The sequence below is a fragment of the Alligator mississippiensis genome, chromosome 5 (genome assembly GCF_030867095.1).
Source record: "Alligator mississippiensis isolate rAllMis1 chromosome 5, rAllMis1, whole genome shotgun sequence".
NCBI classification, from domain to species: Eukaryota; Metazoa; Chordata; order Crocodylia; family Alligatoridae; genus Alligator; species Alligator mississippiensis.
Window position 1 is genome coordinate 146,314,306 of NC_081828.1, and position 23,046 is coordinate 146,337,351.

The 23,046-nt window shown below is 45.6% G+C and overlaps 1 protein-coding gene across 1 annotated transcript in view; it reads right to left on the reverse strand.

Annotated features, from left to right (window-relative positions):
- Window positions 1-19,399, reverse strand: part of LRRC3B (leucine rich repeat containing 3B) — a 207,440-nt gene extending 188,041 nt beyond the window's left edge. The window contains exon 1 of the mRNA XM_059728845.1: window positions 19,360-19,399. The gene's annotated coding sequence lies outside the window, so the exon portion shown is untranslated. The remainder of the gene's footprint in view (window positions 1-19,359) is intronic.
- Window positions 19,400-23,046: the final 3,647 nt, after the last annotated feature.

Here is a 23,046-nt window from a genome sequence, read left to right on the forward strand (position 1 = left end):
CAGGAGCACATGGGAGCCAGGTTTGCTACTTTCCAGGTCAGGTAGAGCCCAATATAATTTCAGGCTTCTCCTGCACTGGCAGTACAGTGCAAATGGGATCTGATCCCCAGTCCCACAATTGCAACTCCTGCTATGCACATGTGGTACATCAGGAGGTGCAACTATTGGGATTATGCATCAGACACCATAGCATCTTTAATTTAATGTCTGCCTGTAGCCTAACTCTTCCAAGTTGCATAGCTGTTCCTCTGTCAGTAGACAACTAACCTGAGCAAACATCTTAGCCAGATTGTTTGGGAGAAACCCATGTTAACCTTACAGATGCACATTGTGATGTCCTAGGAAAAGACTATAGCACATTTTATCCTACATACTTCAGTGGGACTTCAAACAGGACAGTGGTCTTACACACATGCAGGGTTACAGAACAAACATGACTTTTACTTACAGACACATAACTTGCCAAACAAATCCAAGCCCCTGCCTTTGCAACTGGTCCCAGGGAACCCCCTTAGACCACACTGTTTCCCCATAAGCTACCATTACATAAAAGGATATTCAGCCTTTCCCTTTAGCTGGAAATAGTTCTGCTTAGCATGCCCATTGGTCAGCAGTCATTTAAAGATAAAAAATACATTATCACCTCCCAGGATAAAATTAACTTTCCAGGGACAGAAGGAAAAATTGTTTACTTCTCAAAAAGCCAATTTTGTTATAAGAATAAGTATCTGCCAGATCCAGAGTCTAGGAAATTTGTCATCTTTGGTGTACTATTTTTTTTTTTTTACTCACTCCCTATAGCCAATACCAACCATCCTTAGAATTAGAAATGTTGTCTTATATTCAAGTTTTTGTCCGATTCTGTGCGAGTTTTGCAGACAAAACACAAAGATATTAACAGGCCAACTATTAACTGGTATAAGACGGCTTACATTGATCTTACTGTATTTTATTTGTTTGGATTTTTATTAACTGCAATATGAAAAGAGTGCCCATCCATTGGTCTGGGTGCTCTTGACAATCTTTTCAGAATACACTAAACAAGCAGACATAACAGTTCTCCCAGATGAAAATCAAATAAGCCAGTGACCACAAAAATATAACAGCAATTAAATCAGCTTTCCACTCATTCCCTGAAGACCACACCTCCACACTTCAGCCTATCTGCTATAAGTTAATAAGAGTTCAGAAGACAAGTTCACCCGAGCTCAGTTAGTTTATTAATTTGGCCCAACAACACACTACCACAAACTGGCTCAGCGTGAGTGCTAAGACACAGCCCAGAGTCAAGGGTTGACAGCCCAGGGATCACAAGTTCAAGTTCATGGTGTGACCATGTCAGATTCCAAGGAATACAAAAATTTTGCTAAATACCTTGTTGCGAGGACATGAAAAAAAGGAAATATACTACCAATATATTGGTCTAGAGAAATACTGCAGCATGTTCTCATAGTCCAAGCACAATACATAGCTTCCATGACTGCTTTTATAGCCTGCTTGTTTACAAGGTATAGTCTTAGAGAATTAACTCCTTCAGACATGCTTATCTCAGAACAAGAAGTGTCCAAAAATAACACAGTAGCAAGAATATAAATCATTCTTACTTGACAAGAGTCCAGCATTCTTCAAAGGGGAAACAAAAGTGATAAATTAAGACACTTCACACAACAGAACGTAAAGAAAAAAGAGACCATTGCTAGGCGAGTTTCAATAAAGATGACTAGGTTAGTGATCATACAAAATTTAGAAAGTTTACTAGGCCCTTGACAGAAGTAGCAAAGCAATACGGAAGTCTAGCTAGGTACCTGACATTATACTACAAGACTTTATTTTAATAAGAAAGCATATTAAAGTGGATATTTAAATAATATCATATGCCAACATACCAAACACACATTGCCAAGCCAGGACGCGTGTGCCCAGGTCTGGGGCCACTCAGAGATCAAAGCACTAACAAGGGCCTGAATAGATAAGTAGAACCCAAGATCAAACTGAGTCAGACAGCCAGGTCAATCCAGGAGTGAGGTCCAGGGACAGGCCAAGTCAAGTTGCAGGAAATCAGACAGAGAGCACAGTCCGGGAACTGGCCAAGTCAAAAAGCCAGAAGATCATAGAGTAAAGATAAAGAGCAATACCGAGGGGGCACTATAGCAATCTTGGTTCAGGTTATCCTGTTTCCCAGACACTTTCTGTTCCAGGTCAGGGGTTTTCATAGATTTCATAGACATTAGGGCTGGAAGGGACCTCGGAAGATCATCGAGTCCAGCCCCCTGCCCAAAGGGCAGGAAGTCAGCTGGGGTCATAGGATCCCAGCAAGATAAGCATCCAGTTTGCTCTTGAAGGTGTTCAATGTAGGCGCTTGAACCACCTCCGGTGGCAGGCTGTTCCAGACCTCGGGGGCTCGGACAGTAAAGAAATTCTTCCTTATGTCCAGCCTGAAATGATCTTGAAGTAGTTTATGACCATTCGACCTAGTCGTCATCCCTTGGGGCGCTCTGGTGAACAAACATTCCCCCACATACTGGTGGTCACCCCTGAGCCTGCACTTTTCCAGGCTAAAGAGCCCCAGGGCTCTCAGCCTGTCATCGTAGGGTCTGCTTCCCTGACCTCTGATCACGTGCGTGGCTCTTCTCTGGACTCTCTCAAGCTTCCCCACGTCCTTTTTGAATTGTGGAGCCGAAAACTAGATGTAGTACTCCAGCTGTGGCCTCACCAAGGCCAAGTACAAGGGGAGAATGACGTCCCGGGATTTGCTTGATAAGCATCTATGGATGCAAGCCAGCGTTTTGGTCGCTTTACTAGCCACAGCATCGCATTGCAGGCTCATGTTCATCTTGTGGTCAATGATGACCCCCAAGTCTCTTTCTTCCTTAGTGCTAGCCAACATAGCACTTGCCAAGCCTATAAGGATGCTGCGGGTTTTTCTTCCCAAGGTGGAGAACCTTGCATTTATCGGCGTTGAACACCATCAGATTCTCATCCGCCCACTTGCTGAGCCTGTCCAGGTCAGCGTGGATCACCCGCCTGCCTTCTGGTGTGGATGCTTTGCCCCAAAGTTTGGTGTCATCGGCGAACTTGGCCAGTCCGCTTCTGACTCCAAAGTCCACATCATTAATGAAGATGTTGAACAGTATGGGTCCAAGGACAGAGCCTTGGGGGACCCCACTGGTCACAGGACACCATGATGAGTGACTTCCATCAATTACTACCCTCTGGGTCCGACCCCGGAGCCAATTTTCCAGCCAGTGGATCCTGGAGGACCCAAGGCGACAATTGGCCAGTTTCTCCAATCATGGGAAACCAGATCGAAGGCTTTTTTGCAGTCAAGATATATGACATCAATCTCTTCTCCCTTGTCCAGGTGATAGGTCACCTGGTCATAGAAGGAAATGAGATTGGTCAAGCAAGACCTACCCGCAACAAACCCGTGCTGGCTATCCCTTAAGATGTTGGCGTTGGCCAGTCCATTAAGGATGGCCTCTTTAATAAACTTTTCTAAGATCTTCCCTGGGATAGAAGTCAGGCTGATGGGCCTATAGTTAGCCGGATCCACTTTCCTCCCTTTCTTGAAGATAGGCACCACATTGGCCTTCTTCCAGTCTTCGGGCACTACACCAGAGCGCCAAGAGTTTTCAAAGATCCATGCTAGAGGCTGGGCTATGATGCTCTCCAGCTCCTTGAGTACCCTGGGATGAAGATTGTCAGGGCCGGCTGACTTGAAGGTATCCAGCTTCTCAAGATGCTCCTTCATGAAGTCAGCATTAATGGAGGGCAAGGGATCACCCTCACCCGGACTTCCCTGTCCCGTAGCGGGCATGGGCGTCCCATAGGACTGATGAAAGACCGACACAAAGTACCTATTTAATAGGTTGGCTTTTTCCTGGGCGTCAGTTGTCAGTTGCCCCATCTGGTTCAGCAGGGGTCCAATGTTGCCCCTGCTTTTCCTCCAGCTCCCCACATATCTGAAAAAGGACTTTTTATTGTCCTTGATGCTCAAAGCTAGTTGGAGTTCAGTTGCAGCCTTGGCTTTCCTGGTCTGCTCCGTACAGGACCGGACCAGTGCAGAATAATCCTCCTTGGAGGTGACTCCCATCCTCCATCCTTTGTAGGCCTTTCTTTTTAGCCTCAGGAGGTCTGCTAGGTCCCTGGAGAGCCAGGGGGGCTGCTGTGCCCTCTTGCTGCCTTTCCTCCGAGATGGAATAGTCTTAGTTTGTGCATTGAGGATCGCTCCCCTGAGGAGCAACCACTCTTCTTGAACTCCCCTCTCCCTGTGGTCATGGTCCCTTAGGGCCTCACTGACAAGCCTCCTGAGCTTGTCAAAGTTGGCTTTCCTGAAGTCAAGGACTTCCATGTTGCTGACTGACTTGCCAGCTTTTCGGTGGATGGTAAAGGTGATCAGCTCATGGTCGCTGTCACCCAGCTTCCCATTGATCACTAGGTCACCGACAAGGTCATCCCCAGTAGCCAGTACCAGGTCGAGCAGCGCTTTGCCTCTCGTTGGCCCATAGACTTCTTGAGTCAGGTAGAGGTCATCCACGCACGAGAGGAAGCTTTGCAACTGCTCAGATTTTGCTGAGCAATCCTCCCACGAGATGTCCAGGTAATTGAAGTCACCCATGACAACCATGGTCCTGGAGCATGCGGCCTCAGCCATTTCCTGGGCAAACTCCTGGTCAAGCTCAGGACTTTGGGTGGGAGGTCTGTAGTAGACTCCCACCATTGTGTCCCCTCTGCCATGTTCCCCATGGATTTTAACCCAGAGGGTCTCCAGCCATCCACCCTGGTCGCTAACATTGGCTTGCAGGGACGTGTAGCTTTCCTTAACATAGAGAGCTACACCCCCGCCCCTTTTCTCTACACGATCCCTCCTGTACAGGGTATAGCCATCTATACCCGTGGTCCAGTCATGGGTGGTTTATAAGAAGGAAGTGAAAGGTCAGCTGACCCCAACTGGCCACTCCGGTGACAGGGCATAAGTGGAACATTAGCTACTACTGGAAGCTTCACAATGGCTTTGGCCAGCCTGGCTGGCTAATTATGGGGTGGCAGGCTGAGATGAGTGGCCAGGCTATCAGGTTGAAGTCCCAGGTTCAAGGCCATGCCTTATAGGCATGGAAGGAAAGGTGTGTTGTGTAAAGTTTGAGACTTGTGCTGTTACTAACCCGATGGAGAACTCCCTGCCAGCCACCCCAGTCTCCTCTATCAGCAAGCATTAGTAGTGGCACCTTTATCAGCCATGACTGTGGTTGCGATGACACAGAGACAATACTTAAAAAGCAGTTATGCTGTATCATTTCCTTTGTCACCCTACTTTTCTCTTCAAAGTTGATATGACACATCTCAACTGGATGTGGATGTCGTATACTTAGACTTCAGGAAGGCCTTCGATACGGTATCCCACCCCATACTGGTGAACAAGTTAAGAGGCTGTGACTTGGATGACTTCACAGTCCGGTGGGTGGCGAACTGGCTGGAGGGTCGCACCCAGAGAGTCGTGGTAGATGGGTCGGTTTTGACCTGGAAGGGTGTGGGCAGTGGGGTCCCGCATGGCTCGGTCCTTGGACCGATACTCTTTAATGTCTTCATCAGTGACTTGGACGAGGGAGTGAAATGTACTCTGTCCAAGTTTGCAGATGACACAAAGCTATGGGGAGATGTGGACACGCCGGAGGGCAGGGAACAGCTGCAGGCAGATCTGGACAGGTTGGACAAGTGGGCAGAAACCAACAGAATGCAGTTCAACAAGGAGAAATGCAAAGTGCTGCACCTAGGGAGGAAAAATGTCCAGCACACCTACAGCCTAGGGAATGACCTGCTGGGTGGCACAGAGGTGGAAAGGGATCTTGGAGTCCTAGTGGTGGACTCCAAGATGACCATGAGTCGGCAGTGTGACGAAGCCATCAAAAAAGCCAATGGCACTTTATCGTGCATCAGCAGATGCATGACGAATAGGTCCAAGGAGGTGATACTCTATCGGGCGCTGGTCAGACCGCAGTTGGAGTACTGCGTGCAATTCTGGGCGCCGCACTTCAAGAGGGATGTGGATAACCTGGAGAGGGTCCAGAGAAGGGCCACTCGTATGGTTAAGGGCCTGCAGACCAAGCCCTACAAGGAGAGACTAGAGAAACTGGACCTTTTCAGCCTCCTCAAGAGAAGGTTGAGAGGCGACCTTGTGGCTGCCTATAAGTTCATCACAGGGTCATAGAAGGGAATTGGTGAGTATTTATTCACCAAGGCACCCCCGGGGGTTACAAGAAACAATGGCCACAAGCTAGCAGAGAGCAGATTTAGATTGGACATTAGGAAGAACTTCTTCACAGTTAGAGTGGCCAAGGTCTGGAACGGGCTCCCAAGGGAGGTGGTGCTCTCCCCTACCCTGGGAGTCTTCAAGAGGAGGTTAGATGAGTATCTAGCTGGGGTCATCTAGACCCAGCACTCTTTCCTGCTTATGCAGGGGGTCGGACTCGATGATCTATTGAGGTCCCTTCCGACCCTAACATCTGTGAATCTGTTCTCAAATCATGTGCTATCATGTGCTATGGGAGATAGAAATTTCAGTATACCATTAATAATCAACAAATGTTTATCAGTACTAACCCAGGTGATTACAGTTGCTACTGGGGACATAGTAAATTAAACAGTAGCTCAGGTACTGTGGTCTTATATTAATCAGGGCATTCAAAATGAAATTGAAATCTTACACACATTCAATGAAACTAAAGGGTGATGCTGCCCTCCACTAAAAACAACCACTGAACAACCATTGTGTTCTGTAATTGTCATGATCCAAGTGTTTTTAGAAGATACTCATAAATGAGGTATAATAGAGTCATATAGCATAGAGTCTATGGCCTCTATTTAGACCAACTAAATAGTTAGAAACATTTTTCTTAGCAAGCTTTTGGGCTTAAAAGCCCTTGGTCAGAGAGGAAGCATATGCAGGTGGTGTGCACTCTTCCTGGATGGAATGAATAGCATGCAAGAAAGCCAGTCACAGAAGATATTAATTGAGGAGCCAGTGGGTGAAAGTAGCAGGGAAAAGTGGTGAGGTACCTGGGGAGTCAGGTGTCAGGCAGCTTATAGTGTGTCATAAATCCAATGTCTATGTTTAGTCCACGGATGTACTTAGTAGCTATGTGTTTGAGAGTTGTGCTCAGTTGCTCTTTGGTATGTAGATTAGGTAAAATTCCTTACCTGGAGGTGTCAGATGGCAGGTGGGAAGGTAAAAAAATCTTTCTTGTTCTGAAATGAAGTTTAAAATCTAAAATCAGCTAAAATTCAGCATCTTCCATGTTTCAGGAATGTACTTGGTAGCCATGCTGGTCTGAGACAAGAAGAAATACAAAAATCTAGAACTCCAAAATGATACCTTTTATTAGGCCAACTGGTAATCACAAGAAAAAGCTGGACCCAGAGGGACAGCTTTCCATCTCCAGCTCCCTCTGTGCAAAAACTAAGTTTATTTCCTACCTATCAGGCCTTTTTACCGTCTATACTTTTCTCAGAGCCTGATGAAGGGCCTTTGAGCCTGAAAGCTTGTAGAAAAGGACTGTTTTCTTGTGATTGCCCAGTTGGTATAATAACAGGTATCATTTTGTAACCAAGGGTTCTAGATTTTTGTATTTCTTCTACGTTTAGTCCATGATTTTTTGTAACCAGGATGTTGATGAACTGAAGTTCATAGGCTCGTCTGTGAAAAGTGTTTTGTGAATTCCCTTTGAGGACTAATACTGAGACACTGGAGAGAGGCTGGTTCTCTTGTGAAAAATGTGCCCCCACCAGTAATTGGGTATTCTGGTCTTTAATAGATTTCCATTGTGTGTTCATTCTGGTGAGCAGTTGTTGTTTGGTCTCTCCTACGTATTTTCCATCAGGGCATTTGGTGCATTGGATGAGATATATAATGTTTCTAGAGGTGCAGGTGTAAGATCCTGGAATTGTGATGGTTCTGTTGTGGGGTGTAGCTATAGTTGGGGTGGTGGAGATATGTTTGCATGATTTGCATTTCTTTTCATTCATGTCCTGGATCCATTTGGTGTGTTTTGGGCCATAGGAAGTTTGCTTCTGGTGATGAGGTTAGTGACGTTCAGTGCTTGTTTGAAGGCTAGGATGGGTGGTTCTGGGAAGATCTCTTTAAGAACTGGGTCTCCTTCTAGTATGAGTTGCAATTGTTTGAGGATTTTACATATAGGTTCGAGAGAAGGGTGTTTTGTCATAACCAGTGGTATATGCAATTCATGGGGGTTTTCCTTCTGCACTGCAGCAATTCTTCACATGGTATCCAGGTGGCTCTTTCAAATGTGCACCTATCTCTCTGGAGGAGTGTCCTTGTTGTGTGAACAGGTTCTTTAGGTGAATCTGATATCTTTTATTAGACCAACTTAAATAGTTGGAAAACAATTATTAAGCAAGCTTTCGGGTTCAAAAACCCTTCATCAGGCTAAGGAAGTTTCAGCAGTTGGTGTGTGCTCTTCCTGGATGGAATGAAAAGTAAAGAAGCCGGGGCTGGGTTGGAATGCATTCAAGACAGGTAGTCAGTGAAGATGTAGGTTGAGAAATCAGTGGGTGAGAGACAGGCTGGGGGGGAGGGAGGGGGCAGGAAGAGAGAAGGGGGATGAATAGTGGAGAGATACCTGGGGAGTCAGATGTCAGGCAGGTTATAATGTGTCATAAATCCAATGTCTATATTTAGTCCATGAGTTTTAGTACCCAGGAGGTTGATGAAGTGGAGTTCATAGGCTCGTCTCTGGGAAGTGTTCTGTAAGTTTCCTTTGAGGATCAGGACTGAGATATTGGAGAGAGAGTGGTTTTCTTGTGAGAAATGTGCCCCCACAGGTCATTGGGTATTCCTGTCTCTGATAGATTTCCAGTGTGCATTCATTTTGGTGCGCAGTTGTTGTTTGGTCTCTCCTACGTATTTTCCATTGGGGCATTTAGTGCACTGGGTGAGATATATTACATTTCTGGAGGTGCAGATGTAAGATCCGGGAAGGCTGATGGCTCTGTTGTGGGGTGTAGTAATAGTGGGGGTGGTGGAGATGTGTTGGCAGGTTTTGCATTTCTTGTCATGGCACAGTCTGGCTCCTTTTGGTGTGTCCTGGGCCTAAGGAAGTTTGCTTCTGGTGATGAGGTTAGCAAGGTTTGGTGCTTGTTTGAAGGCTAGGATGGGTGTCTCTGGGAAGATCTCTTTAAGAATAGGGTCTCTTTCTAGTGTGGGTTGCAATTGTTTGAGGATTTTCCATATGGGTTTGAGGGAGGGATACGTTATACCAATGGTGTGCGATTTGTGAGGGGTTTTATTCTGTACTGCAGCAGTTCTTCACGTGCTATCCAGGTGGCTCTTTCAAACGTGCGATCGCCTTTTTAAGATTTGTGAGGTAGCAATCCCAGGTGTTCTCTTCAGTGCAAATTTGGTGGGATCTGAGGGCTTGGCTGTATATCACAGGTTTCTTGGTGTGTTTAGGGTGATTGCTGGTTCTGTGCAGATATATATGTTGGTCTGCGGGTTTCTTGTATAATGTGGTCTGTATTTTACCATTCTGAATGCTGATCATTGTGTCTGAAAAGGAGATGTTGGTGCTGGAATACTCAAGAAATAGCTGGATGGAGGGGTGGTGATTGCTGAATTTCTGATGGAACTCAATCAGAGATTGCATGGTTTTAGTCCAAATGATGAAGATAGCATCGATATATCTTAAGTATAGCAAGGGTTTAATGCTGCAGTCTTTGAGGAATTCTTCCAGCTGGTTCATAAAAAGGTTGGCATACTGTGGGGCCATTTTGGTGCCCATAGTTGTGCCCGTGTTCTGGAGGAAGTGTTGGTTATTAAAAGTGAAATTGTTGTGTGTGAGGATGAAGCATATAATTTCAGTAATATCTTTGGGTCTGTACTCAGAGTTGTCATCTTGCTCTTGTAGGTATGTAAGGCAGGTTTGGATGCCGTCCTGGTGTGGGATGTTGGTATATAAGCTGGTAACATCCATGGTGGCTAGGAGGATGTTGCTGGGAAGGTAGTCTATGTTTTTAAGTTTTTGTAGAAAGTCTGTAGTGTCTTGGACAAAACTCACTCTTCTGGTAGCAAGGAGTTTCAGGATTGATTCCATGAAAGCCACTGACTCTCACCCACTGACTCCTAAATTTACATTTTCACTGACTGGCTTGCATGCAGACCAGCCTCTGGCTTCTTTACTATTCGTTCTATCCAGGAACAGCACATACCGACTGCAGATGCTTCCTTAGCCTGACCAAGGGTTTTTAAACCTGAAAGCTTGCTAGAAAAATGTTTCCAACTATTTAGTTGGTCTAATAAAAGATATTAGATTTACCCAAAGAACCTTGTCAGCCATTGTGTATGTGTACTTTTGGCCATAGCAGAGGTGGGGATCAGGGAGAAGTGGTGGGCATGTGCCCCGCATCCTGGTAGGGTCCACCTGGACTCCCCTGCCAACACTAGGAGGGGAAGGGGCCCCTCAGCCCCCTCAGCCCAGCTCCCATGGAGGGAGGGGGGCCTCCAATGTTGTGCTTGCCCAGGGCCCCAATACACCTTAATCCACCTCTGTGCTCACCACTCCACTGCCGCCAATGCCTTCTTTGCAAAGCTATGCCTTGCAGGGGGCCCCAAAAAGTTGTCCATGATGAATGGTCGCTCCTCAAGGATGCAATCCTTGAAGCACAAGGGAAGTCCATTCCAACCCACAGAAAAAGTAGCAAAAGGGCTGGACAACCCCCTTGGCTCAATAGGGAACTCAAGGACCTCCTGCACCTAAAAAAGGAAGCTTATAAAGGATGGAAGATGGAAAACATCACTAAGAAGGAGTACTCAGCACTAGCCTGCATCTGTATGAAGCAAACTAGGAAAGCCAAGGTTGAAACCAAGCTCAAACTGGCCACTCAAATTAAGGACAACAAAAAGTCCTTCTTCAAATATGTGGGGAGTCAGAAAAAGAACAAGGGTAACATTGGACCCTTACTAAACCAAGTGGGGCAGCTGATAACTGACACTCAGGAAAAAGCCAATCTCCTTAATGACTGCTTGATGTTGGTCTTCTATCAGGCCAGTGGGCAGGATCACCACAGGAGGGGCAAACCTGCACTGACCATTACCATTGATCTTGTGAGGGAACATCTCAAGAGACTGGACATCCAAAAATCAGCCAGCCCGGATGGCATGAATCCAAGAGTGCTAAAGGAACTAGCTGACATTATAACACAGCCTATGACGAGGATATTTGAGAACTCGTGGCACTTGGGCGAGCTTCCTGATGATTGGAAGAGATCCAATGTGGTGCCTATCTTCAAGAAAGTGAGAAGGGAAGATCCAGGGAAGTACAGGCCACTTATCTTGACCTCAATCCCTGGGAAAATCCTAGAAAAAATCATTAAGGAAACCCTTACCAACATCCTAACAGAAGGTAAGATTCTGAGAGATAGCCAACATGTCTTTGAGGCAGGTCGATCTTGTCTGACCACCCTGATTTCCTTCTATGACAAGGTGACACATCACCTGGACAAAGAAGAAGAGGTGGATATCATATTCTTGGACTTCAAGAAAGCCTTTGAGCTGGTGTCCTTATGGAAGAATTGGAGAGTTGCGGCCTAGACAATTTCACAGTCCGATGGCTGGGGAACAGGCTCTGTGGATGGACCCAGAGAGTGATAGTTGATAGAACCAAATCTACTTGGCACACTGTAACCAGTGGCATCCCCCAGGGTTCCATTCTTGGACCTGTACTGTTCAATGTGTATATAAGTGATCTGAACTCAGGTCTTATACGTGAACTGGCTAAGTTTGCTGATGGCACCAAACTATGGGGAAGTGCAGCCACCCCAAAGGATAGGCTGGCAACCCAGGCCAACCTCGACAGGCTTACAAGGTGGGTGGATCAAAACCTGATAGTATTCAACACCAAGAAATGCAAGGTGTTCCACTTTGGGAGAAAGAACCCACACCACACTTATAGGCTCAGCAGTGCTATGCTAACTAGCACCATGACTGAAAGAGACTTGGGGGTCATGACTGACCACAAGATGAACATGTGACACTGCAGCCGGCAAAGCAAAAAAAACTCTGGCCTGCATCTTCCAATGCATCTCAAACAAGACCTGTTAAGTCATCCGCCCATTTTACCCAGCCTTGGTGAGACCACAGCTAGAATAATGTGTCCAGTTCTGGGCTCTGCAATTCAGAAAGGATATGGAGAAGCTCGAGAGAGTCCAGAGGAGAGCCATGTGAATGATTAGAGGACAAGAGAACAGGCCTTATGAGGGGAGGCTGAGAGACATGGGACTCTTCAGCCTGGAAAAGCGTAGGCTCAGGGGTGACTTGGTGGCACCCTATAAATATATAAGGGGTGTAGTGTGCCTCTACTGGGAACTGTGAGAATGTCTGTTCACCAGGGCATCCCATAGGATGACTAGGTCCAACTGTCACAAACTCTTGGAAGACTGTTTTGGGCTGGACATAAAGAAAAACTTCTTTACTGCCCAAGTCCCCAGGGCATGGAATAGACTCCCCCAGAGGTGTTGCAGGCACTTACTCTGGATTCTTTTAAGAAACACTTGGATGCCTATCTTGCTGGGATCATTTGACCCCTGTTAACTGCCTGCCCTTTGGGCAGGGGGCTGAACCCGATGATTTTGCGAGGTCCCTTTCAGCCCTAATGTCTGTGAAATCTATTAAATCTATGATAGGACATATGTAACAGGTTGCCATCCCCAGTGGCATTCTAGCAGCCTCTGAGGGGTACCCTTGAAGTCCTTTAATACTTCACTCCTATATTTTGTCCTGTAGCCTGTCTTTATTCACTTGCCACTTCTTGATTTAAATATTGTTTAGTTGTTCCCACAAGTGGGAGACTGCCTACAATAGTACACCCTGTACTGCCTATTGTATGCCGTCTATCGTACTGCTGTTGTACGTATAGGGCTGTCCTTGCACGCTCTGACCAACTCTATACGTGCCCCATGACTCTCAGATGTTGTTTGTACTTCTATGTTGGGGTTCTCAGCCACCACGGGCTTTTCACTCCCTTCTTTCTCTAGCTAGGCCTACAAGCCTAAACCCACCAGGTAGGGTTTGACTTTGAGGCTCTAGCTCCTTAATATCCTCCAGGCTTGTGGCCCTCCTCTTGTGCTCACTACGGCACCAGGCCTTCTGATTCCTTTTCACACTGTGCCCCTAGGCACTGAGTCGTTAGGTCCCCTGCCGCCTCAGGATTGGTCCCTTATAGCTCAGGTTACTAGCCTAGATCTACCCACTAGGACCCAGCTTCAAAGTCCTATCTTCCTGCAGCCAGCTTTGGGCCCCTGGCCCTGTAGAGCTGCACCCACTAGTGCACTGGGCTCTTTGGCCCTTTATGACTGTGCCCCATGGTACTAATGTGGGCCCCTCCTCCCCTATAGCCTCAACCAGAAACCACCAGTGTACCAATCAAACAAACAGTAGTCCCCTGGGCTATAACCAAAATAAAGTTAAGGAAGGCAGTTTGCCAGCTCATGTTTTCCATTGCTCTGTGCTTCTGTGTCCCACCATCTGCTGTACTCCTTCTTGTGTGGCTGCCACAGCTTCTCTAAGTGTCATCAGGAGTCCACCCTCTCTGCAGCCAAGCCCCTTTGGCCAGTTCAGCCCAGGGTTTTTATAGTTCTGGCCTGCCCGGTCCAATCACCTGACCAGTTGGCAAGGCTCAGCTTTTAACCCCTACCCTGCCATCAGGCTGTGCCCAGAAAGTTCTGGTCTCAAAGGGGCCAGCCCGCTTTCTGGTAACAGGGCTAGTGTTCCCTGTTACAACATCATGTAACTCAGACAAAATAAATATGTTAAAAAAAATCTCTGTCTTCCCAGCACAGAGGCAGGCTACTAAAAGAGTGGAGATGGCAAACTACACTCACTACTGTGAGAAATATAACCAATTACTAACAGTGTTCAGACTTACTTACAAACACACATACAGGTTTCCCTCAATTTATGCGGTAGATGCATTCCCAGAGAACAGTGCATAAATTGAATTTGCATAAAGTGAACCCAGTTTACAATGAAACAGATAGGGATGTGTTCCCATGGTGGCGAGGGAGGGAGTGAAGCTGGGGCTAGGGAAGGGGTGGGGAGAGTGGCATGGTGCAGCCCGGTGGCTGCAAGCAGGTGATGCCTGCCACTCCCAGGGCTGCAACAGGAATGGTGCTGGGCTCTTCGTGGTGCTCAGAGTGGGTGGCAGCCCCACTCACCGCACTTCTCCCCACTCACCACAGCCCCTGCTGAAGCAGCCACAGGAGCAGCCAATGCCAGCTGCCTGCAGCCGCTGGGCTGCACCATGCCCCAAATACCCTGGTGCAGTATAGCCCAGTGGCTGCAAGCAGGCAGCCGATGACATTCCCAGAGCTGCAGCAGGGGTAGGCAGCAGCCTGCAGCAAGACAAGAGATGGTTGTGGCCTGGTGCTGCCACCGGCTGGGCTTCCTGGCACTCAGCAGTGTTGCTGGGAGGGCAGGTTGCAGGGAGCTATGGCAAATTTTGGGGTGGCAGCAGCCCCCCTCCCATTGCCACAGCCTACCCTGAGTGCATGAAAGGGCCTGGTGCCACTGCCAGCTCCAGCCTGCTCTCGTCCCGCTGCAGGCTGCTGCCCACCCATTGCAGCCCTGGGAGCAGCAGAAACCACCTACTTGCAGCCGCTGGGCTACACTATGCCGGGGGATTCAGGGCACAGTACCTTAGGGGAAACAGAGCTTCAGGAGGTTCAGGGCATGGCACAGCCCAGTGGCTGCAAGCCTCTGGCATTAGCTGCTCCCAGAGCAGCTGCAGCAGGGGCTGTGGTGAGTAGGGCCCTGGCCCCATGGCCCTTTCCCCTCCCCTCACAAACTCACAGACTTACCTGCTTGAGAGAGGGGAGAGCACACTTATACCAATCACATAACAGCAAATTCACCTCACATATAATGAATCTCAGGTATAAAAAAGGTCATCACGTGAGAGTGAATTTGCATAAATAGAACCCGCATAAATCAAGGGAAACCTGTACTCATGAGCACAGACATACACACACATGGACACAAAACACTTTAAGCGGCTGTGTTACGTTGCAAGCTTCTGGAGGAGGGATTGACATTTGCAGTATGTTCCCATACAATGGAATCCCAGCTTAGTTAAGTGTTGTCAATTCTCATGCAGCCCAGAATATTTGGGAATTTTCCTAGTCCTCCTTTTAGATACCTGCAATTATGAAATAATGTCTTCTATTAAAAGATGCTAAGGTTTGTGGTTGCAGAGAAAGAAACTTGAAAATGTGAGCACTAAAGTCTCAAAAGAACAGAAAGTAAATAGAAAAGACTTCAAATGTATTATTTAAACAGTCTAATGATTTGGGGACCAGATATGTGAGTTTGTATGCTTGCAGTTGGCATTACTGTGATAGAGATCTCTAGGTATTGCTATACTGTAGATGTTAAATGATAAAAGGTATGCAATGATGGGAGAGCATGTTCTATATTTTCAGTAGTCAGTGAAAGATCCATTCAAATCTTAGCTGGCATGTGTGTGTATGCGTGTACGTAGAAGTAGAACTTACTGTAAATTAATTCCTTTTGTTATCAGACTATACAGTCCACAACTAAGAGATTTCTAAAAAAGAAATCTCTGAGAGAGTTCTATCACTGACAGCAAAATTACAGTTGGTAGTTCAAAGATACCAGCCAGTGAACGCTACCCAGATGAGGCAAGAAAAGGAAACCTCTGAACAGGAATTCAAAATGCAAATCAAATCATTATCCAGGTAATCTAGCCTAATTAATCACATTACTATTGAGTGCTCACGTCAAAGCCTTACAGTTTGGGGGTTAGGGCTCTCAAGATAATTGCTCTGCAATCTGGTGAAGTTATACATCACTGAATGAAGGCAGTGAGGGAATCTAGTTCAGTTGGGGGAGACAGGCCAAAGACCTGCCAAAATAGTGGTGGGAGGGGGGGAGGTTTAATTGCTCATCTTGTGCTTCTAGAAACAATTTAATTTAAACCAACATTTACAAAAGCCCAGGCATTAACAACAGCAATTATACCTCCCATTAGCGATTTGCACAAGCACCCACACAGCAGTAACAATTTATACCACAGCAGTAGCAGTGTGCTCCAGATGGCATGACCCTGCTGCTCCAGCTTAGATGACCTGTATGCCTGCCGACCTACTTCATACCTGGAAACATGACAGTTGAGGACCTGCCTCTGCAGCTACTCTTAGGACTTTTGTCCCTGGCATACTTTGAAGGTTTGAAGAATGGAGATAGGAGCGGGCAGACAATGACTGAGGCTGTCTGGGCTGGAGCAAGCTGCAGTTGGGGTGTAGACAGGCCTTAAGTGGATTCAGCTCATAAGCCATTATCACAAATGAATTTAGGCACCTGGGAATCAGGCATCTAAGTATTTTTGAAGATTGGGTCCTTGGCACTAGATGTTTATACTCTTCGATATAGAGACCTCTTTTTAAAGGTATTTAAATTCCCATTGACTTAATTCACTTGTAAAATGGGACTCAGGTTCCTAAAATATTAAAGCACTTCTGAATTTTTTACTAACTAGCTACATCAGTGCTTCCCAAACTTTTCCTCAGCATGACCCCCATTTCCTCAGCATGGAACCTCACTCCCAACAAGCAGCCCCCCCCCAGGTGCCCCTCGCTGCTGACCCACAGCCTCCCACTCTCCCCAAGTGCCCCGGGGCCAGGGCCCTCAGCCCCCTGCCCCACCCCAGCAGCACCTGAGCCCCAGCTGCTGTCCGCAGGAAGCAGTAGCTGCTCAGGTCTCCACCGCACCACCCCTGCTCCCTCACCCATGGGCAGCACAGCCAGAGCAGAGTGCAGTTGGTAGCTGGGGAGGATGCGGGCTGTTTACTGTGGGATTGGGGATCCCTGCCCTGCAGCCCTTTCCCTGGGCCTCTGTAGCCCAGCAGGTGGGTCCTGGCCTGGGAAAGTGTGCCACTCTGCAACCCCATCTGGTGATAGGGTTGCCAACCCTACCGGATTGCCTGGTAGTATACTGGAATCGGCATTGATCTCCTAGTGCCTATTGAAAGCAATTCAGGAGATTGATATTATGAACAGGCTAAACAGTACAATCAATTACTAGAGGTGCACCGATACACTGGTCCCATAACAGATTGGCACCAATATAAGGAAAATTGACAGTATTGGAAATCGTCCTTTTTTGGCTGATGTGGCTGATAATGTTGACGATAAATGCCCTGTGCATGAGTGCAGCCACATCACAGCATGCAGGCAGTCAGGAGCTTAGCCTGGCAGTGTGGAGAGCAGCTGGGTCCAGTTGGTAAGTCTTTTGTGAGGAAAATGGCATGGGGGTGGGCAGATCGAGGCCCAGCAGTGAGGGAGGGAGTGGGTCAGGGGCAGGGGTGAGTGGCTCATCTGGGGAGCATGGGGAAGGGGTGGCAGCTCCCACCTCTGCACGCACCCTGGGAGGGCATGGAGGGGGGTGTCCCCACATCTGCGCGCAGGGTGAGGGTGGGCTGCTAATGTGGGCTGGGCCTGGGGGCAGTGCTGGGTTCTTCCCGGCAGAGGGGTTGGGCCAGACTGTGCTCAGGGTGGGCAGTGGTGGCGCTGGGAGGGGGCTAGGGCCAATTTTGGGGTGGCTGAAGTCCCACACCTGGAACCATGCTCCCAGTACTGCCACCACCCACCCCGAACACAGCCCAGCCTAGTCCCCTGCCAGGAAGAGCTCAGACCACCCTGGCCCCAGCCTACAGTGGCAGGCTGCTCTCATCCCACATGAAGATGTAGGGGCACATGTCCTCCATGCCCTCCTGGGGTGTGTACAGTGGCGGGAGCCAACCCCAGTGCATCCCCTGGACGAGCCACTTGCAGCTCCATCCTGCACAACCCAACTGTGCAGTGCCTGCCCCTGCCGCACCTCCAGCCCCACTCCCTCGCTTACTGTGGGGGCCTCAATCCGACCCCCGCTCTCTCCCCTTCTCCCACAACAGACTTACTAGCCGGACACTGCTCTTCAAGCTGCCTGGCTGCATATCTGCAATCAGATGGTTAAAAACTGGCCATCAGTATACGCCCAAAAAATCTGTATTGGTGCACCCCTATTAATGGCATTACATCATGTTGGGAAAAACAATCTCCCCAAATAGCTTCTGTCAAAGTTGGCAATCCTGTCCACTGATGTTGTGACCCCATTTGGCATTGCAACCCAGTTTGGAAACCACTGAGCTACATTCAATGGGTGAGTAAGTGCACCAAGTCCTACCAAGTGCTAAATTACTTTACCTTTGGAATTAAGAGGTCTATAGCTCTCACCTGGTTGGATTCATTCAACCATTCCATCCTGCCTACTTTTTAAATTTATCTTTACTTTTATACATTGTAAGTAAGAACTATCTCAAATGCAATATGCTTCTTCACCCACCTCTATTAACTTTTTTCAGTACAGTCAATGACTATTAGTAGCAATGTATCAGTACCCTGGGGCAATGTTGCTCTTAAGAGGCTTTTCTGTTTTCATCTCATCTGAATAAATAGTATGGAAAATATTCCCCAGGGAAATGTTGCTGGTAAGAGGTTGTTGCTCTTACCAGGCATTGCTGCATATATATAAGCATCGACTATAAGCATGATTTAGTTCTTTAGTATTGCCAATGGACACGATTCCCTATGATTTTCACCTAATGGTATCAAGCTTCTACAGAAAAAAAAGAGTGCAGGAGCTAGCTAAGCTCCAATGTGCTAATTGGATGACAGCAAATGTCCTAGGACCACATACTTAAAGTATCCTACCAGACAGTTGCAAAGAGGGCGAAGGAATAAGTATTTTTTAGTCAATATATTCTTCCTCATCCTGAATTATGGAAACCAGAATCTGTGTAGCAGTCTGTGTACAGTTTATTCTGCTTTCTCATTGCCACACTGTCATTAGTAGCCCCAGTACTTGATGGACTTTGATTTTACTACAGCTTTATTTTGGTTTTGTTTAAACAAGATGCAGATTATTTGGACAGCCCAACATCAGACGAGTAATTTATTGGCGTGTTCTTCATTGTGCTGTATCAATCCTGTCATAGCTGCAGCTTAATGCTACAGCAAAGAAAATCTATTCTTATTTTAATTTGCAATGTGCTTACAAAAGAGAATCATTATTGTGGTTATGATTTAATAAACAGAAGCTTGAACATAGTCCAGGTTAATATATAGCTGGCAGATATAACAGCAGGGAAAAGCCAAAGAACTTCTATTTTTCAGGCTTAGAGAAAGCTCAATTCAGTAGGACATCAAACAACATGTTTGCTTGTTCACAGTTTGTTTGTAATGAAATAAACAACGTGTATATTTTACATCTGGAACCATAAAGTGGTTCAATTCTCCTACCTGACATGGGAATCAGGGACAGGGCCACTTAGAATAGAGCCATCAGTGAGTTTCCTTCATCCATTTAGGCAATATATGAGAGGTAATAAATCTAAAAAAGAAAGTGAAGAAGAAATCAGAATCATTAGCAATTAGTTTGAACCATCACTGTGGGTCAGTTTTCAGTCTAATTTAATGATGACCTTTTGCCTAATGTAGATAATAGTAGTCCCTTCTTTGTTTTTTGTTTTATTTTGTTTTTCTAAAATAAAGGGACAGTGAAGATTTAATTTGCTAAGATAATAAAACACCGTGTAATGAGGCATGTGGTAGAAAAAGGCAAATACTTTTTTCTTCTTTTTAACTTCTTGACTGGTCTTTAAAATATTATTTGAAAAGAGAATGAACAAACTACACGAAAATAATAAACTAACCTTCATAAGACAGCACGTTTTCCTCCCAGACAAGCCTATGTCATATTGTCACTTCTGTGATTCAAAAAGAATCACCTGTGAAAAAGATTATCACAATGGCATCATGAATCTAGAAGGACAATGGAGGCATTCAGTAGAAGATTGCATGAGTTGTTGGACTTGTAGGCAGAAGAATGCTCTGCTCACTGTTTAAAACCACGTACCACACACTTAAAGCAAACCTGCATCAATTATTATGTTTGGCTGCATATATTCATTTGGCACTTGGATACATTTGTGTACATCCTTTAGTGGACTGCAGTTTGCCTGGTTCAAGTCAAATTGTTCAGTAGTGTACAATAAGCTATCCATATACATATTGTACCAGGAAAGTGCAATGGTTTTGAATCTGCAATAGCTTCAGGCTACTTTATTGTTATTACTAAAACTTTAATTCCCAACTCCTGCCCAGGCAGTGATTAAAACTGTGGGTCTCACTCACCCTTTTCAGAATCAGGGCCCACCTTGGTTTTTTTAACTGCGGAAAAAGAATACAGTAATCCTTCTGTTGAAGAAAGCTCAGAAAGACCCCAATGGGTCAGAAATATTGTTGACACTCTGGATTCCTATTTGAAATCTCTGAATCTATCTTGTGAATCATGTGTAAGTGTTTGCGTCCCTAAAACCACTAAGACCGCACAGCACCCCGTTGCACCCTTAAAATGATTGTGATTATTTTTTAAGACTGTTATAGATTAATCTATTTATTTGGCAGAAACCTAGAAATCAAGATATATAATCAAAACAATGCCACTAGTTCAGGCAGCTAACTAGGAGGTTGGGAGGCTAACCCAAGCACCATTTTTACTAAAAGAGAAAAAACTCTGGGCAGAATTTTTAAATTGTCCATCCCAAAAAACTGCCTTTCAGAAGGAGTATGTGGATCTCCAAACTGCTTTTACTATAAAGTTAAATTCATTAACTGTTCAATACTTTGAGGATAAGGAAAGTTCTGGAGTTCACTAGCACCTCTAGCTTTCTCTGACAACCTTGACATTTCTTTAAAATATAGCAATACAATGAAGTGTGTTAAACAGACCTGGGAGGTCCATAAACTTGGATTCAAGAGGTAGCTTTATACATAGGGGGAGTGAAAGTTTATCAGTCAATATTCTAGACAAACGGTACTAAAGCTGAACCCATAAATCTTGGTTTACAACCTAGGATAGTGCCTAGCATTCAGCAGCTCCCATTAAAATCCTAAGTACTACCTATCATATCCCCCATAAAGCATTCCATTTTCCCATTATACTGAAAATATACTAATCTACTACATCAATTCTGAACCTAGTTAGCTTTCCGGTTTAATAAATTCATCCTTACATCTGTTGTCTTAAGGCCATCTTACTTCAGTAGTCTTTGATTTAAGGTTCCTTAACTGAATGTTTCCTTAACTCAGTAATCTATAAAGCAGTAGTCCTTAACCTTTTTAGACTCAAGGATCCCTTGGAAAATGCCAGCTCTTAGCTTCCACTCATTATTTGACTATGGCAAAATAACAGAGCAATTTTTCTGTTGCAAAGAACTTAGAGAGACCAGAAGAGGTCAGAATGTTTTTGCCACTATGGGTGTATCTATGTGTGCTGATTCAATATGCATTAGCCATTTTTAAGTTGCACTAAGGGTGCAGGTCTACACATGCTCTTTAAAATGGTGATTTTAGTCTATTTGCAAAAGCAGGTATCAAATTTAGGAGCAAATAGCTAAAGTGCCTTAATGCACATGTACTAAGGTGCGTTATCGCTCTGTATGTCAATTGACTTGGGACTAACATTAGTCCCAAGTCAGTCCTCACACCGTGTTAATGTGCCTTAGCATGTGCATGTGTAGACGTGTGCCTAAATCGCCTAAATGCACATTAGTCAAATGCGCATTAAATGTAGGCATGCATACAGCATATGTAGACACACCCTATAGGTACTATAGGTGTTTTTGACACTACAGAAATGCACACAGCACTCATGATTCTGTTTGCCATGCTGCGTATTTGCAGCTTGGCAGCAAAATTAGGTACTGGAAAATCCCCTACCCTACCTGGGGCAATTTGCTGTGTGTCAGCACGAGTGCAGGGGCGTGCCCTGGGGCAACTAGCAGTGGCACAAATATGTTCCTCTGCTAGTTGTCCCAAAGGGAAACACACTTTCCTGTTCGTAGGGATGCCCCCTCTGGGTTTATCTAGTAAATAATGAGTAGGTGGCTGCTGCGGCACAGTCATTAAGAATCATTGCTATAAGGGTGTCCTTAAACAAACAAACAAACAAAATCAGCTTTTGAATATTAATATTATGTTCACAGAAATGTTTCTTTCAAAGATCCATTCCTTTAAAAATGATACTGATCCAGTCTTCTTCAAACTTGGCTTTCTTTTTAACTTTCCACAAGTAGTATCAAAAAACCAAAATTAAAATTTCTCACTTTAACCAGTTTTAAGTTATGCAAGCACAAATTTGCATATGAGAACATATGGGGAAATGTTTGTTTCTTCACTCACACATAACTTAAAAATGGTTGAACTGAATTTACTTGAATTTTTCAAAATACATTTTTTTTTAATTGGAAATAAGGCTAGGCCTGGAAATTTTAGTCCAGAGAAAGCTCTCACCCTTAAGGTCCAATTCTTTTCAAAGTGAAATCCATGGGGAATTATCCCATTGATTTCAAAGGGAGCTGAAAGAAATTATGTACTTATTTTATATAATTATAGAATAGTAGAAAAGTAGGGCTGGAAGGGACCTCTGGAAATCATGTAGTCCAACCCCCTAACTAAGGCAGGATCATCCCTAAACAAGCCATCCCATACAAATAGGTTTACTAAACAGACCGGTTACTAAACCTGTACAGATTGATCCTGTTTTACAACTACAAGGCATAGCACCCTAATCTGCTACAGGAAAAGAAGGGGGACAATAAAAGTCAGTGTCCTGTTGCTGCAAGGGTTGTTAAAATATACTCAAGAGATACAAAGAAGACCACATCCCCTACTACAGGGGAAGGCAAAAAACCCCACAGACCATACCAGTCTGAAAATGGGGTATAAATCCTTCCTGATCCCAAATGTGGTGAGTGCTGATCTTGAGCAGAAAGGCAAAATCCTCTAGCTAGAACCTCTAGGTGTTAGTCCCAGCAGGAGCACTGGCATTCTTCAGTCAAAATTCCCAGACTTGGCTGCAGCCAGCACCCAATGCTTCTGTGGAAGGCAAACCTCCCCCCCAAAAAACCCTTGACACATGCCCTC